Raw genomic sequence first — 16563 nt, forward strand, 5'->3', positions numbered from 1 at the left:
AATCCTCCAGGTTCGGGGATTCAACTCAGGGCTAACAACTCTGTCTGGTCCAACAAAATTGTTATGGAAACTGTAAAGAAGAATCCTTCTATATCTGTGTGTGACAGTATAGACAGACAAAGATGGAGGGCCTTCATTTCTGCCCTAAATACCAGCAGTGTAACGGGCAGGAAGAAGAATTTAGATAGACTGCAAGAAATATAGGGTAGGTTTTATAATTTCATTGCCTGGGTCAGATCAACATAACCAGCCTACCCACTCAAAGGAAAAAATCTGTGATATCTCTCTATTCAAAGAAGACATGATCTGATCTGATCAGATCAGAATCAGAATCAGTTTCATTATCACTGGCATGTGTGAAATTTATTAACTTAACAGCAGCAATTCAATACATAATCTAGAAGAAAAATAAATAAATAAGCAAATCAATAACTATATATATATATTAGAGATTAAAAATCATGCAAAAACAGAAATATGTATTTAAAAAGTGAGGTAGTGTTCATAAGTTCAATGTCCATTTAGGAATCAGATGGCAGAGGGGAAGAAGCTCTTCCTGAGTCGCTCAGTGCGTGCCTTCAGGCTTCAGTACCTCCTACCTGATGGTAACAATGAGAAAAGGGCATGCCCTGGGTGCTGGGGGTCCTTAATAACGGAAGCTGCCTTTCTGAAACACTGCTCCTTAAAAATGTCCTGGGTACTTTGTAGGCTAGTACCCAATATGGAGCCGACTAAATTTACAACTCTCTGCAGCTTCTTTAAGTCCTGTGCAGTAGCCCTCCCATACCAGACAGTGATGCAGCCTGTCAAAATGCTCTCCATGGTACATCTATAGAAGATTTTGAGTGTTTTTGTTGACATACCAAATCTCTTCAATCCCCTAATGAAGTACAGTCGCTGTCTTACCTTCTTTATAGCTGCATCGATACGTTGGGACCAGGTTAGGTCCTCAGAGATCTTGATACCCAGGAACTTGAAACTGCTCACTCTTCCACTTCTGATCCCTCTATGAGGATTGGTATGGGTTCCTTCCTCTTACCCTTCCTGAACTCCACAATCAGCTTTTTCTTCTTACTGGTGTTGAGTGCCAAGTTGTTGCTGCCACACCACTCCACTAGTTGGTATATCTCGCTCCTATACGTCCTCTTGTCTCAACCTGAGATTCTACCAACAATGGATGTATCATCAGCAAATTTGTAGATGGTATTTGAGCTATGCCTAGCCACACAGTCATGCATATAGAGAGAGTAGAGTAGTGGGCTAAGCACACACCCCAGAGGTGCACCAATGTTGATCATCAGTGAGGAGGAGATATTATCACCAATCCGCACAGATTGTGGTCTTCCAGTTAGGAAGTTGAGGATCCAATTGTAGAGAGAAGTACAGAGGCCCAGCTTCTGTAACTTATCAATCAGGATTGTGGAAATGATGGTGTTAAATGCTGAGCTACAAGTTGATGAACAGCATCCTGACATAGGTGTTTCTACTGTCCAGGTGGTCTAAGGCCACGTGAAGAGCCATTGAGATTGCGTCTGCCATTGACCTATTGTGGCAAAAGGCAAATTGCAGTGGGTCCAGGTCCTTGTTGAGGCAGGAGTTAGGTCTAGTCATGACCAATCTCTCAAAGCATTTCATCACTGCAGATGTGAGTACCATTGGGCATTAGTCATTAAGGCAGCTCACATTATTATTCTTATGCTCTGGTATAATTGTTGCCTTTTTCAAGCAAGTGGGAACTTTCACCCAAGGCAATGAGAGGTTGAAAATGTCCTTGAATACTCCCACCAGTTAGTTGGCACAAGTTTTCAGAGCCTTACCAGGTACTCTGTTGGGGCCTTCCACCTTACGAGGGTTTACCCCCTTTAAAGACAGCCAAACATTAGCCTCCAATACAGAGATCACAGAGTTACTGGGTGCAGCGGCAATCTTCACAGCTGTAGTTATATTCTCCTTTTCAAAGCGGGCATAGAAGGCGTAGAGTTCATCTGGTTGTGAAGCATTACTGCCATTCACGCTATTGAGTTTCACTTTGTAGGAAGTAATGTCTTGCAAATCCTGCCAAAGTTGTCGTACATCCAATGTTGCCTCCAACCTCGTTCGAAATTATCTCTTCGCCCTTTAAATAGCCCTCCACACATCATACCTGGTTTTCTGGTACAGACCTGGGTTGCCAGCCTTGAATGCCACAGATCTAGCCTTCAGCAGACGACCTACCTCCTGATTCATCCACAGCTTTCGGTTTGGGAATGCACAGAAAGTCTTTGTAGGCACACACTCATCTACACAGGTTTTAATAAAGTTGGCAATAGTTCGAAGACGAATCACCGAATACGGTCCAGACCACTGACTCAAAGCAGTCCTGTAGGCGCTCCTGTGATTCCCTTGTCTATACCTTCTTGGTCCTCACTACTGGTGCTGCAGTCTTCAGTCTCTGCCGATACTCAGGGAGTAGAAGTACAGCCAGGTGATCAGACTTCTCAAAATGAGGGCGTGCAATAGCACAGTTGGCATTCTCGATGGTAGTGTAACAATGGTCTAGTGTGTTGTTTCTTCTGGTATTGCAAGTGATCTGTTGATGGTAATTGTTCAGTGATATTTTTTCAGACTGGCCAAGTTAAAATCCCCCAAAACGATGGTGAAGGTGTTAGGGTGCGCTATTTTGTGCATGTTGATCCCATTGCTCAGATCATCTAAAGCCTGATTGACATTGGCCTGAGGTGGAACATATAGCGCTACCAAAATGATCATGGAAATCTCCCATGGTCGGTAAAATGGACGGCACTTAACTGCAAGAGATTCTGGGTCTGGTGAGCAGAATTGGGACAGCAATGATATATTTGTACGTCAAGAGGAGTTGATCATAAGGCATACTCCTCCCCTTCTGCTTTCGAGAGACTCTACAGATCTATCCTGACGGTGTATAGCAAAACCGTCAATCTGAATCGTTGCAGCCACTTCATTCACCAGCACAAGAAAATCTACAGATACTGGAAATTCAAAGCAACACACACAAAATGCTGGCGGAATGTACAGGCCAGGCAGTATTCATTCAACATTTGATGCTTTCAGCTGCTGCCACATCGCCATAAAATTGTTTTGCTGCAGCTTACAAGAGAAACACTTTTCTGTTTTTTTACTTGCAGCATATTGGAATGGGTCATTTGCTTCTACTTTGCTTGAAGAGAAGATCAGAAAGAGCAAAGCACAAGGAAACAATGAAAGGAGAGGACAAGTGGGATGATGATGATGAAGATGAACAAAAACAAAAAGTGTACACTGCATCACTACACCTAACACCCCCACAGCACCTCTTCAGAGAATAACTCATCTATTGCTGTGTCAGAGGGAATCAGAGGACAGGTGCATGTATCCATATGGCCTCAGAGGACTCTGGAGGACCAGATTTGGTATGCTTAGATGATAAGACTATTGCATAAAAACAAACAGGTAGCTACCAAGTTGTTAGGCCTGCTGCAATAGATGCAAGAATATGGAAGAATTCATCTCCAAGGTCTCAAAGGATATTTTGCAAAACTAGAAGATCATGATTCCCACTCAGGACATCATACACATTTCTCTGTGATAAGACTATTGCTGATCCCCAGCACAGTACGCACTAGCTCAGCTATGTTACATACCCCGTGGGTATCTTGTGACCGTCCTATGAGCATGATGTAATGGTCTTGTGGAGGTCACATGATGTAATTTTCCCACCAGTGAGGTCACATGATGACCTGTTCTCAACAGGTATAAAGGAGACCCCTGGTGTGACGCAGTTAGTTTTCAGTTGAGTTGTTGTTTGCTTTGTTAGTTACTCCGTTATGCTGCGTATTCATCTCATGACGCAGTTTCGTTGTAAAACGCCGTTTTACTTTCTATTGTAAGGTAAAATTGTTGTGCCAGCAGTTTCACCAATCGCTACCAGCTTAGTTGGTGTATTTTTGATTCACTTTTACAACAGTATTGGAGAGTGAAGACCTCATTAAAGGATGGGAACCTGAAGGATTGAACAAAGTTGGAGTCATTTGGCAGTTTTATAAAGGATCAACCTTATTGAGCATTCATTCAGAAGTGGTGACCTGTATCTGAGATAACTCCTGCAAGAGCAGAGAAATTGCACAGTGTCCCCTCGCCAGGAAAAGGTCAGTTCCTTTAAGCCATATTATTTCCTTCCTTGTGAATCCCTTGGAGAATCAGCAGTAACTTTACGTCTTCAAAGAAATCCGTTTCCAGAGAAATCTCTCCTTATTGACTATATAAATCACTTGGACTTTCGAATTTACCATTTTAAGACTGTGTTTGAATTTATCACTTTAAGAACCGTTCTCGAATTTACCCTTTTAAGAACTGTTCCAGCGTGGCTGTATAGCAGTTAACTTCTGGTTAAGTTAGTCGTTTGAATACTTTTCGCTATTGTTAGCGGAGTTTAATAAATATTTGTTTGTTTTTATGAAACCTGCCTCAATTGATAATTCATTGTTGCCGATCACATGACATAAATTGGGGGCTCATCCAGAATTGTTCCAATTTTGAGCTTAAGTGCTTGTTTATTTATTGATCTGATTTGGAAAAGGGAAATATCCGATTCTTTTGTTTGATTGGTCTGTGGGTGGTATTTGGCAGCAATGAATATTGACGAGCTTACGGATTCGCCAGACCTGGAGGTATTAGCGAAGGTGAAAAAGGGTGAGGTGTCCAAGATTGCTAGAAGGTTGGACCTTAAAGGAATTACGAAGGTTACAACAAAACAAGTAATTCAGAGGAAAATAGCAGAACATTATATAAGTTCCGGAAAGATGGATGATGAGGTGTTAGGGAGGTTTCCAATGAGTAAACTGGAAATGCAGTTACATATTGAACAGATGAAGTTTGAACAATTTAAAGCGGAAATGGCCGAAAGAGAGGCAAATAAAATAAAGGAATTTAAAGAAAGAGAAGCTGATAACCAGAGGAAATTTGAGCTAGAGATGGAAAAATTAAGGATGGAAAATCAGTCTTCTGGTTTGAGTAAACAGTTTGTTGCTAGTCGAGAAGTTATTTTGGCTCCTCTATTTAATGAAACAGAAGTGGACAAATATTTCCAACATTTTGAAAGTGTTGCTTTGAGTTCAGGGTGGATAAATGGCCAGTGGTGTTACAAAGTATAATTAGAGGTAAGGCACAAGTTTATACAGCTTTAACTGCTGATCAAGCACTTGATTATGATATTGTGAAGCAGCATATAGTGAAAGCGTATGAACTGGTTCCAGAAGCTTATAGAGAAAGATTTCGAAATTTGAAGAAATCCATGGAAAAAACTTACATGGAATTTGCCTATGAGAAATCTGTGTGTTTTGAGAGATGGGTTTCCTCTAAAAATATGTGAATGGGGAGTATAAAAAATGTAAAGAGTTGGTTTTATTGGAGGAATTTAAAAGGAGCATTCCTGTTGAAGTAAGGACATACTTAAATGAGAGGGACACTGCTACATTGCAGGAGTCTTCTAAATTAGCTGATGAGTATGCTTTAATTCATAAGAATAAATTTTCTCCAGGTAGAACTTTTAAAAGGAAAAATAGCACAGAGAGTCAAGGTAAGTCAGAAATTAAATCTAAAGTTAGTGAGAAATGTAAGGATGAAGGGAGACGTGAAAGAAAGACATTTTGGTCTTATTTCTAATTATTGTAAGAAACCTAGACTTGTAATAGCTAACTGTTTTCGATTGAAAAAGAAGGAGGCAGTCCCAGATGCTTGTGTGCAGCATATTGAAATACCTGTAAATCCACAGGGTTCGATAAATACCAATGAAGCTTTGTCAGAGTCTGACCAAGTTAAGAGGGGATATGAACATTTTATAACCAAAGGATTTGTATCCTTGCAAGGAGGATCCACTCCTGTGCCAATAAAAATACTTAGGGATACTGGATCTTCTCAATCACTTATACGAGACAGTGTTCTAAAGTTTAGTGATGAGTCTGACATTGGTGAGGTAAACTATATACGAGGAATTGGGAGTGCCCTTATGCCAGTACATTTGCATAGAGTAAATTTAAGGTCAGGGTTAGTTACAGTACCTGTTAAAGTAGGACTACAACCCAGTTTACCCATGAATGATGTTTCTCTGTTGTTAGGGAATGACTTAGCAGGTGGACAAGTTTTTCCTGAAGTGCATTTGACAATAAAGCCTATTTCTGAGGCACCAAAGATGAACTCTAACCTAGATTCTTCCTGTGTTGTAACCCGCGCTACGGCTAAAAAGACTGATATGCAGAATGGGTCTGTTACCCATGATTGTTCAACTCGGGATTCAAATTTTGAGGAAGTGTCAGAAACTTCCTTACCTACATTATTTGAGCAAGATTATTGTAGTAAGTCTGACCATAAAGATTTGTCTTTATCTCGGAAGGAGATGATAGCAGAGCAGAGTAGAGACCCTGAGATTATCAAATTAGAGGAACAAGCTCTTCCAGATAGTGAAATTAAGGCGGCGCCAATACGATATTATTTTGAAAAGGGAGTATTAATGAGGAAGTGGAGATCATCTACAATTCTTGCAAGTGGGGAATGGGAAGTTAATCACCAGGTAGTAGTTCCTAAAATTTTATCGAAATAAGATTTTAACTATGGCTCATAGTTGGGTGGCCATCAAGGTGTAAAGAAAACTATGAACAAGGTTTTTAAACATTTTTACTGGCCTAGTTTAAGAAAAGATGTAGCAACATTTTGCAGGACATGTCATACTTGTCAGATTGTGGGTAAACCTAATCAAGTTACTCCAGTGGCCCCACTGCAACCTATTCCAGCATTTGGTGAGCCGTTTTCCAGAATTATTATAGATTGTGTAGGCCCATTGCCAAAAACTAACACTGGACATCAATATTTGTTGACCATTATGTGCACAGCGTCTCGGTTTCCAGAGGCAATACCACTCAGGAATATAACAGCTAAAACTGTGACAAAGGCTCTCATAAAATTCTTTACTAATTTTGGGTTGCCTAAGGAAATACAATCTGATCAAGGTAGTAATTTTATGTCTGGATTATTCCAGCAGATAGTTTATAAACTGGAAGCAAAACAGATTACCTCAGATGCGTATCTGATCCCTAGGGTAGATGATTGTGTGGGCAAAGTTGGACAAGCAAAGTTCCTTACAAAGATTGATTTGTTTAAAGGTTATTGGTGTGTTCCATTGACGGATAGAGGTAGAGAGATTTCCACATTTGTAACCCCATCAGGGTTATATGGATATAATGTTCTTCCATTTAGGGTGAAGAATACACCAGGTACTTTCCAGCAGATGATTAATTCTGTAATTCAGGGGTTAAAAGATACAGATGCTTATATTGATGATTTAGTTACAGGAAGCGATACTTGGAAAGCACATATTACTACGGTGGAGAAACGATTTCAAAGGCTTTCAAAAGCTAACTTAACTATTAACTTAGATAAAAGTGAATTTGGTCATGCCATTGTGACTTACCTTGGTTATGTTGTAGGTACGGGCTTGGTTAAAGAAAATGGTTCAGGAAATAATTCAAACTCCAATTCAGCAACAAAGTTTGATGCTACAGGAGTATAATATTTTGATAACTCATATTAAAAGGTAAAGATAATGACTGTCTATCTAGATGTTAAATGTTGTTATGTAACCGGCAACAATGAATATCAATCCAGTCAGGTTATATAAAAACAACCAAACATTTATTAAACACGGATAGGCAATATAAAAACAAATGAAAACCTTAACCGGAAGTTAACCGCTATGCGGCCGCTCAACAAGTCATCACTCTGTACTGGTTCTTAAAGCGATAAATGCAAAAACAGTTCTTAAAGCAGTAAAGTCAAATACAGTTCTTAAAATGGTAAATTCAAAAGTCCAACATATTTGTATATTCCATTGGGAGAGACTTCTCTGGAGAAGGATTTCTTCATAGACACGACTTTCCTGTTGGTTCTGTCCAAAGGATTCACGATGAAGGAAATAAACGGCTTAAAACAACTGATCTTAATTTCTAGAGAGCAAATCCTGCACGAACTACCTTTCACTTTTGGCAGGAGTTATCTTCGATGCAGGTCGCTACTTCGTCAACAAAGACTCAATAAGGTCGATCCTTTGTTAAACTGCCGAACGATACCAACTTCTCTTAGTCCTTCAGGTCCTGTACTTCTATAAAGTCTTCACTCTCCAAGACTACTGAAAAGGTACATAAACAAATCTGGCAGAAATTACCAGTCCAGCACTATTGTACCTTGCAATCGAACAAAACACTCCATTGTAAAAATGAAACTGCTTCATTAAACAAATACGCAACGGAACGGAGACACTGATGAACGTCCTAGCTGGAAAAACTGCATCACCAGAGGTCTTCCCTTTTATACCCGTGGTGAACATGTCATCACGTGACCTCACATCGGCGGGAAAATTACATCAGGTGATCTTCAAAAGACCATTACATCATTCTCACAAGAAAGTCACAAGATCTCCTTGAGGTATGTAACAATGTACAATGTAATTTTTTTTGATGGAGTGGTATTTTAACATTTGTAACACTCCTACTGTACATTAGTTTGCAAGATGTTGTATGATAATACTGTGTATATCATGTATGTTGTAAATTTTATACATTTGGTTTTTTTGTGTAAATAGTTGTTAAAATATTATTCCTAAAAGACCAAAATTTTCTTTTTTGGAGGGAGGTGTTACATACTCCGCGGGTATCTTGTGACTGTCTTATGAGCATGATGTAATGGTCTTGTGGAGGTCACATGATGTAATTTTCCCACCAGTGTGAGGTCACATGATGACCTGTTCTCAACAGGTATAAAGGAGACTCCTGGTGTGACGCAGTTAGCTTTCAGTTGAGTTGTTGTTTGCTTTGTTAGTTACTCCGTTATGCTGCGTATTCGTCTCATGACGCAGTTTCGTTTTAAAACGGAGTTTTACCTTCTATTGTAAGGTAAAATCGTTGTGCTGGCAGTATCACCAATCGCTGCCAACTTTGTTGGTGTATTTTTGATTCACCTTTACAGTAGTATTGGAGAGTGAAGACCTCATTAAAGGACGGGAACCTGAAGGATTGAATAAAGTTGGAGTCATTTGGCAGTTTTTTTAAAGGATCGACCTTATTGAGGATTTGTTTCAGAAATGGTGACCTGTATCTGAGATAACTCCTGCAAGAGCAGGGAAGTTACGCAGTGTCCCCTCGCCAGGAAAAGGTCAGTTCCTTTAAGCCATATTATTTCCTTCATCATGAATCCTTTGGAGAATCAGCAGTAATGTTACGTCTTCGAAGAAATCAGTTTCCAGAAAAGACTCTCCTTATTGATTGTGTAAATCACTTGGACTTTCAAATTTACCATTTTAAGACTGTGTTCGAATTTACCACTTTAAGAACCGTTTTCGAATTTATCCTTTTAAGAACTGTTCCAGAATTGCCATATAGCAGTTAACTTCCGGTTAAGTTAGTCATTTGAATATTTTTTGCTATTGTTGAGCAGAGTTTAATAAATGTTTGTTTGTTTTTATGAAAGCTGCCTCAATTGATAATTTATTGTTGCCGATCACGTGACAGCTAACAAATGTTGTAAAAGCATAGATGATGGCCACACAGTATTGTTGCTTCTAGAAAGTCTGACCACAATACATCTAGACATCTGTACAGATGCAGTTTGAAGTTCTGAAAGAAAGGCAATATGCCACAAAGTAGAGAAAATCTGCACAATGCTGGAAATCCAAGTAGCAAACACAAATGAAGGATCTCAGCCCAAAACGTCGACTGTACTCTTTTCCATAGATGCTGCCTGGCCTGCTGAGCTCCTCCTGATGCCATAAAGAAAATTTTAATGTCCTTTTTGAGCAATAAGATACCATTCACAAGCTGATTGCCACTTTCAACATATACAGGCATGCTTCAATGAAGCAGATAGAATTCAACAGAAGCAAAAGGCAATTACAGAAGTAGCTAGCTGCTCTCCATGGTCTGCTCCTGTTCTTATTTACATCCTTAGTAAACTGTTTACCAGAGAAAGTGGAAATTAACAACAGTCTACTTATATTAAGGACTATCAAAATCACACACAGTAGGTTAGAGTAAAATGGATTCTAAACAGATTGTAAGAGTGATTGTAAAAAAAAATTCCTGGAAGATCAAAAATAATGCACACTTCAGAGATCAGCAATTTATTCTTTACATTTATAAGTCTCAATACTCTTTTAAAAAGTGTTTCAGAAAATGTGGCATCTTACTGAAGTCTGTTGTTCTATTATAGTCTGTAAGTGTGTTCAGTATTTAAAGCCCCATCCATATTACTGCAATTTACATGTCACCATGTGGCTGCACCTACGTGGAAGAAAATAAATAAGTACTAATGAACATTATGTAAACAGAAGATCAACGATTTCATAGAAAGGAACCCAACTGAATTCAAATATACTAAACTGCGAAGAATTATGCTGGAAATCTAAAGTAACAACAAAAAAATGTCTGAAATATTCAATAGGATCAGCTGGCATCTGTAGAGCAAGAGGGATAGAGTTTCATATTGATGATCTTCAGATAGAGAACTTGAGAAAATACAGAGATGGAAAAAGTACTAAACAACTTACTTTTCTTGCATAAAATCAACAAACAAAATTGCCTTGCTATAGTATTGTTTCAGCACTTTCACATAATTTCCCTTTCCAGTTTTTATTCCAACATCCATTACAACTTTAATATTTTCCTGGCTCACTTTCCTCTTTATCATAGAGATCTAACCCCTCAAATACCTCCAACCTCCTTAACTCTTCAGTAGAGCCCAATGACATCCTATCCACTATCATCAAGTTTCTTCTAGCCAAACATGTTATGATATTTAGCTACATATTTCTTAGACTCAGTTTACTTCCTCAAAATAAAACATGTTGGTTTGGGAAACCATGGCTATTCTTTGTTCCATGTGGCAAATGTGCACCATTCTTTAATCCTACAGTAGTTCACTCCCTCGCCTCCATTTTCAGTCTATTCCTTATTCATGTTTCAGATCTATTATAAATCAATGACTTCCACAGTTAAGTGTTTTACTTCTCATTCTGCTTCCTGCAAGGATTCTGCTCCATTCTCCTAGTCAGTGTCTGTGATGTCTTCAATGTTCTTCAGCCATCTAATCTCCTGGTTAGGAGACCAACCAGTTCAACCTTCAACCAATTTATCGCCTCAATCACATTCATTCCATTTCATTCCTGATTTCCTCAAAACTTTCCATTCCTATCAGAAATATACTAAAGTTGCTTTATCCTCATTTTCCAAACCAACCTCCAGCTTCAGTGGATCACACTATGCTAATTTCATTATTTGTGTCAAACAGATCTTCACTGACATAATGAGGCCCAACATCTAGGAGAACAGCATCTCCTCTTATTCTTTGCAGCCTTCTAGAAGAAACACTAAATGTTTCATCTTCATGTAAACTGCTTTCTCACCATTTCCCATTACTATGCCTACATCCCTTCCTCACTATATTTCATTTTAAATGCCTTGCTACCTGATATGCTCTATTCCATCTCTATATGGTCTTTAGTCTTTCAGCTCATTCCTCCCCCATGCCCCCAGCTATGATTTGAAAACTATAAATCTTAAAACTCTTTTTCTTAAGTTCTGAGGAAGGATTGCTGACCCAAAACATCCTACCACAGATGTTGCTCGACTGGCAGAGTTTCAGTTGTTCTTTCAGATTTCAGCATTTGTAGTTTTATATGTTTTCCATTTGCCTTGTCAATTAGATACATAGCACTATTCAAAAGAGAAGGCAGATTCTTTCCAATACAGGCAGTCCTCAGGTTATATAAGGGTTTCATTCCTGAGAACTGCCCATTAGCTTATTCACCTTAAATAAGAAATTTGCCTTTTCTATACTAACATATTGGATCACTCTGCTATATTTCTTTCCATTTAATGAAAACTCTAACACTACCATAATTAAACAAATGGAATATATACTGTATACTATCATTAATGAAAACCATGAACTATGTTATTATTATTACTAGCTTAAAATGCATGGGAAAATTTGTAAGTCATGGAGTTCTTGTACCTTGGTAAGTAATTAGCCCTCAAACAACATCTAGAAAAATAATTAAATTGATACTGCTTTGCAGTTTGTAACAACCTTTTATGCAAACTGACAATGACATCTTGCATTACATCAATGAGAATACTGATTATTAGACAAAGTTCCCAGAAACACTGCAATGTGGAAGATGAGAAATCAGGTACAGATCAGATGTCAGTGCAGATGGACGTTTGGAGTAAGTAGCATGACCTGCCATTTGAGTGGGGTTACTCATGTTAACTGAAAAGTTATGCGCAAATATTTCCGATCTTTGAACACACTTAAAAGCAGTTTAAAGTCTGCTAACAACATCAAGCTTTCAAAGGCTATTGGGACAGTCTAGGAGCAGAAGATGCAGCAGACGTGCCATAATAGTGTGCTCGTAGTAAACAGCGGGGTGCAGGTTCAAACAGCGCTCCAAACAAATAAGTCCATTTCCCACTCTACTCCCTTGAAACGTACCTACAATGATTCATGCTAAGTGAAACCTGCAAAAGATGGCAGTTTTACAAAGGTAAAGCATATTAGAACATGAGGAATGCATCATAGTTCTGTTATTAAAAAGCTAAATACTACCAAGCTTCCTGTTCACATAGATGTACTGGTGTCTACTTTTCTTTTTGGCACAGACAATGCTAATTCTCCTCCTGTTATTAATTACCAGTAAAGTACTTATCACAATAAGTGCACTTAGCACAATAAAACTCTTACCATTCTAGTCTCAGACACTTGCACATGTACTGAAACATTAGTAACCGTTCAACAGACCTGATAAGCATTTTATATTTTCACATATCAGCAGTGAATATTTTTAATGATTAGATGAGATCTGTGTCACACTGGCAAATCTTCAAAGTGTTTCCGTTTAACAAACTAGGTGAGAAAAGGGTGTTTAGGAGAGATAAATTTTCAGAGACTTGCAAATAGGAAAGGTCACTTTTGCAACTATTCAATTTCATTTTCTCCTGCATATCTTTGTTCATTTTTGTTACTTTTGTGGCACTGCAAAGCCCAGCGGTCATGCATAACACACAAGAAATGGAGAGGTGAGGAACAAACTTACAGTTGTTTATTTTGCTTGTTAAGTCATCTACCCAGGATGCCCTTTCACAATACATTCAATGCATAACACACAGGGAAGCTTGACAACAACCCATATGGTTCGAAGTATACATAAATATATTAACATATCCCTGCCTCTTATTTTAAAAGTTTCTTCCCCTTCCCATACACAGACGAGCTGCTGAACTATAACCATTCAATGCAGTATTCATCAAATTCAGTAGACTGCCTCTATTTCCAGACATTACCCTGGGAATTATTCTACCTCATGTGCTGAGGGTCAGTCACTAAACTAGAGATTCAATCTGTCTGGAGGTTACCTGCTCCTGTGAGGGTACCAATGACCTGGGGATGACACCAAAGTGGTGTATGCACAGATCTTGGTTTGTGTACTGCATTGTTAGTAGGAGGCACCTCAGAAAGCACAGGTGATGGAGAAGCAAACAAGAGAAAATCTGCAGATGCTGAAAATCCAAGCAACACACACAAGCAGCATCAATGGGAAAAAAGTACAGTCAACATCTCAGGCCGAAACCCTTCAGCAGGTCTGGACAGGTGATGGGGGAGCATTGGCTTTGACATTTGATCATAACAGATGTTCTGCAAACATTTTCTTTGAAGTGTGCAACAGCTGATCAACATGCCTTCCCCAGACATGATTCCTAGTTTCCACTGCCTACAACACAGGACGTGTTTGTGCCTCCACCGTCACAGGAATGCACTTTGCTCCAGAGATGTATTTCCAGGCAAGTACTCTCTCCCTTGGTGTGAAACTTCTGTATTTTGCTTGACATGTTGCTCTGCTTCGGTTTTCTGTTCAGTTAGCACAATCTTTTTTGCGTTTGGTTGTCTAAGTAGGTCAAGACGGGTGCGAAGTTGTCTTTTCATCAATAAAAGTTGAGAAAAATGGTGGTCCTTTAAGACTTTAGCCATGTCCTTGTAAGGTTTATTGCAAGGATTAGCATGTTAGACTGCATAATTAATCAGACATTTTTGCACTTACCACAGTCAGAAAAATTGGAATACGAATATCATCAGAAGTTTGATTTGCCAGTGCAAAATATTCAAATTTTTCAGTACAGGAACTCCATTGTTCTATTGTTTCCTCAAACAGCCCCATACTTCCAAATATTTTGCCATTTTCAAACACAATTACATTCCAGAAAAGTTAACTAGTCTTATCCGTCTCTCTTGCCCTCTCTTATTTGTTCTATTTAACCATCCCATTCTCGTTCTCTCCCCTCAGATTCTTCACCCACCACCCTTCCTGCAGCCATTTACTTTTTGTTCACCCACATCACATAGTGGTACACCGCCTGTGTAGCACAGGGATTTTTCTTGCCAAAGGGAGTGGTGGTTGTCTCTCGGGGTCCAAGGAAGACTAAACATTGTGCAGTCATCTGTGGATACACATGTGGCTTCGGAGGCCGAAGGTCGAAGCACACATGCAGTTGCAGGTTGGACATGGAATGGCGGTTGTTAGAACAGGTGCACACACAGCTTTGTGGCGTCAGTTTCGTGCCACTGCAAGGTGCTGATTTCGGTCATCCTCAAAGACAGATGCAGCTTTTCTGGTCAGGGCATGCCACGCAGCCCTGTCGGCTGCGGACTCCTCAAGTTGTCGAGGCTGGAGGTCTGCCCATTTGATGTACGATTTCAGATTGTCTTTGAATCTTTTTTTGGGGCGGCCCTGATTGCGACTACCATGCTCAAGCTCACCGTAGAGCAGCTGCCTGGGGATTCTTGTTTCACCCATGCGGATTACATGGCCAGTCTAGCGTAGCTGGGCCTGGAAGATCCTTGCCTCAATGCTTGTGATGTTGGCTCTGTCAAGGACTTCCTGCTTGGTGATTTGGTCCTGCCGTCGAATCCTCATGATTGACTACAGAGAGCGCTTGTGAAACTGCTCCAGCTGCTTGATGTGCCTGTGGTACAGGGTCCAGGTTTCGCAGCCGTACAGGAGAGAGGCGAAGACCACAGCCTTGTACACCTTGAGCTTGGTTGAAAGCTGAATGTCCTTGTGCTCCAGAACTTTGACACGGAGTTTCCCGAGTGCCTGACTGGCTTTCTGGATCCTTGCTATGATCTCTTTGTCAAGGGATCCATCACTGGAGATGGTGCTTCCTAGATACTTGAAGCTCTCCACATTCTTCAGGACAGTGTCGTCGATGGTGATGCATGGCTGAAGAGGGTGACTGTTTGGTACAGGTTGTAGGAGAACTTCTGTCTTACCGAGGCTGATTGTCAGGCCGAACAGCTTTGAAGCTGCAGAGAACTTGTCGACAATCGTCTGCAGGTGGTTCTCCTGGTGGGCCATGAGGGCACAGTCATCAGCAAATGGGGAACAAAACAATAAATATCATGAGGACGTGTTACCTGGTTGTCAATTGTAATGCTTGTGGTACTGGGAAGCAGAGTGGCTATGAATAACACCCGAAAGACGAAGAGATACAAACAAACATGCAGTTGTTTATTTTGATAGTAAGTCGTCTACCGAGAATGCACTCTTACTTTACGTTCAGTACGTAACACACAGGGGAAGCTTGGCAGCAACCTGTAAGAATCAAGATATATACGAATACATAACAATTTTACCAAAAAATGTACAATTTGCTTTTATTTCAGCTGCCCCAAAAATTCACTTTTTCCTTCTAATGGGAAAATACATATTAGAAGCCCGTATCACGTCACAGAATATTTATATTAACCTCTTTTATAATGGGAAAGCACTAGGTTTAAAAGCTAATCAAAATGAGATGTTGCTGGATAAATTCTTGTGTTGATGTGTTGTGACTATGAAAAGGATATTGTTTTTGCCAATCAGTTCAAGATTTCTGATGCTCTATCAGAAGAAAAAGTCTACTTACAACTACAATGTTCATGCATTTCTATCCATTTGCCATCAGCCATTGTGCAGTCCCCACTTCCCAAAAGTGAATGCAACACACATCAAAGTTGCTGGTGAATGCAGCAGGCCAGGCAGCATCTCTAGGAAGAGGTGCAGTCGACGTTTCAGGCCGAGACCCTTCGTCAGGACTAACTGAAGGAAGGGTTAGTAAGAGATTTGAAAGTGGGAGGGGGAGGGGGAGATCCAAAATGATAGGAGAAGACAGGAGGGGGAGGGATGGAGCCAAGAGCTGGACAGATCCGCCACAGAAAGCAGGATCTCCCAGTGGCCACACATTTTAATTCCACATCCCATTCCCATTCTGACATGTCTATCCACGGCCTCCTCTATTGTAAAGATGAAGTCACACTCAGGTTGGAGGAACAACACCTTATATTCCGTCTGGGTAGCCTCCAACCTGATGGCACGAACATTGACTTCTCTAACTTCCGCTAATGCCCCACCTCCCCCTCGTACCCCATCCGTTATTTATTTTTATACACACATTCTTTCTCTCACTCTCCTTTTTCTCCCTCTGTTCCTCT

General features: G+C 40.0%; 2 protein-coding genes across 6 annotated transcripts in view; one reads left to right on the forward strand and one right to left on the reverse strand.

Annotated features, from left to right (window-relative positions):
- Positions 1-16563, reverse strand: part of stk33 (serine/threonine kinase 33) — a 226891-nt gene that overhangs the window by 160201 nt on the left and 50127 nt on the right. The window lies entirely within an intron of this gene.
- rpl27a (ribosomal protein L27a) overlaps positions 1-16563 on the forward strand; it is a 462905-nt gene that overhangs the window by 13790 nt on the left and 432552 nt on the right. The gene's annotated exons all lie outside the window — the stretch shown is intronic.

Source organism: Mobula birostris, chromosome 11 (assembly GCF_030028105.1).
Source record: "Mobula birostris isolate sMobBir1 chromosome 11, sMobBir1.hap1, whole genome shotgun sequence".
NCBI classification, from domain to species: Eukaryota; Metazoa; Chordata; class Chondrichthyes; order Myliobatiformes; family Myliobatidae; genus Mobula; species Mobula birostris.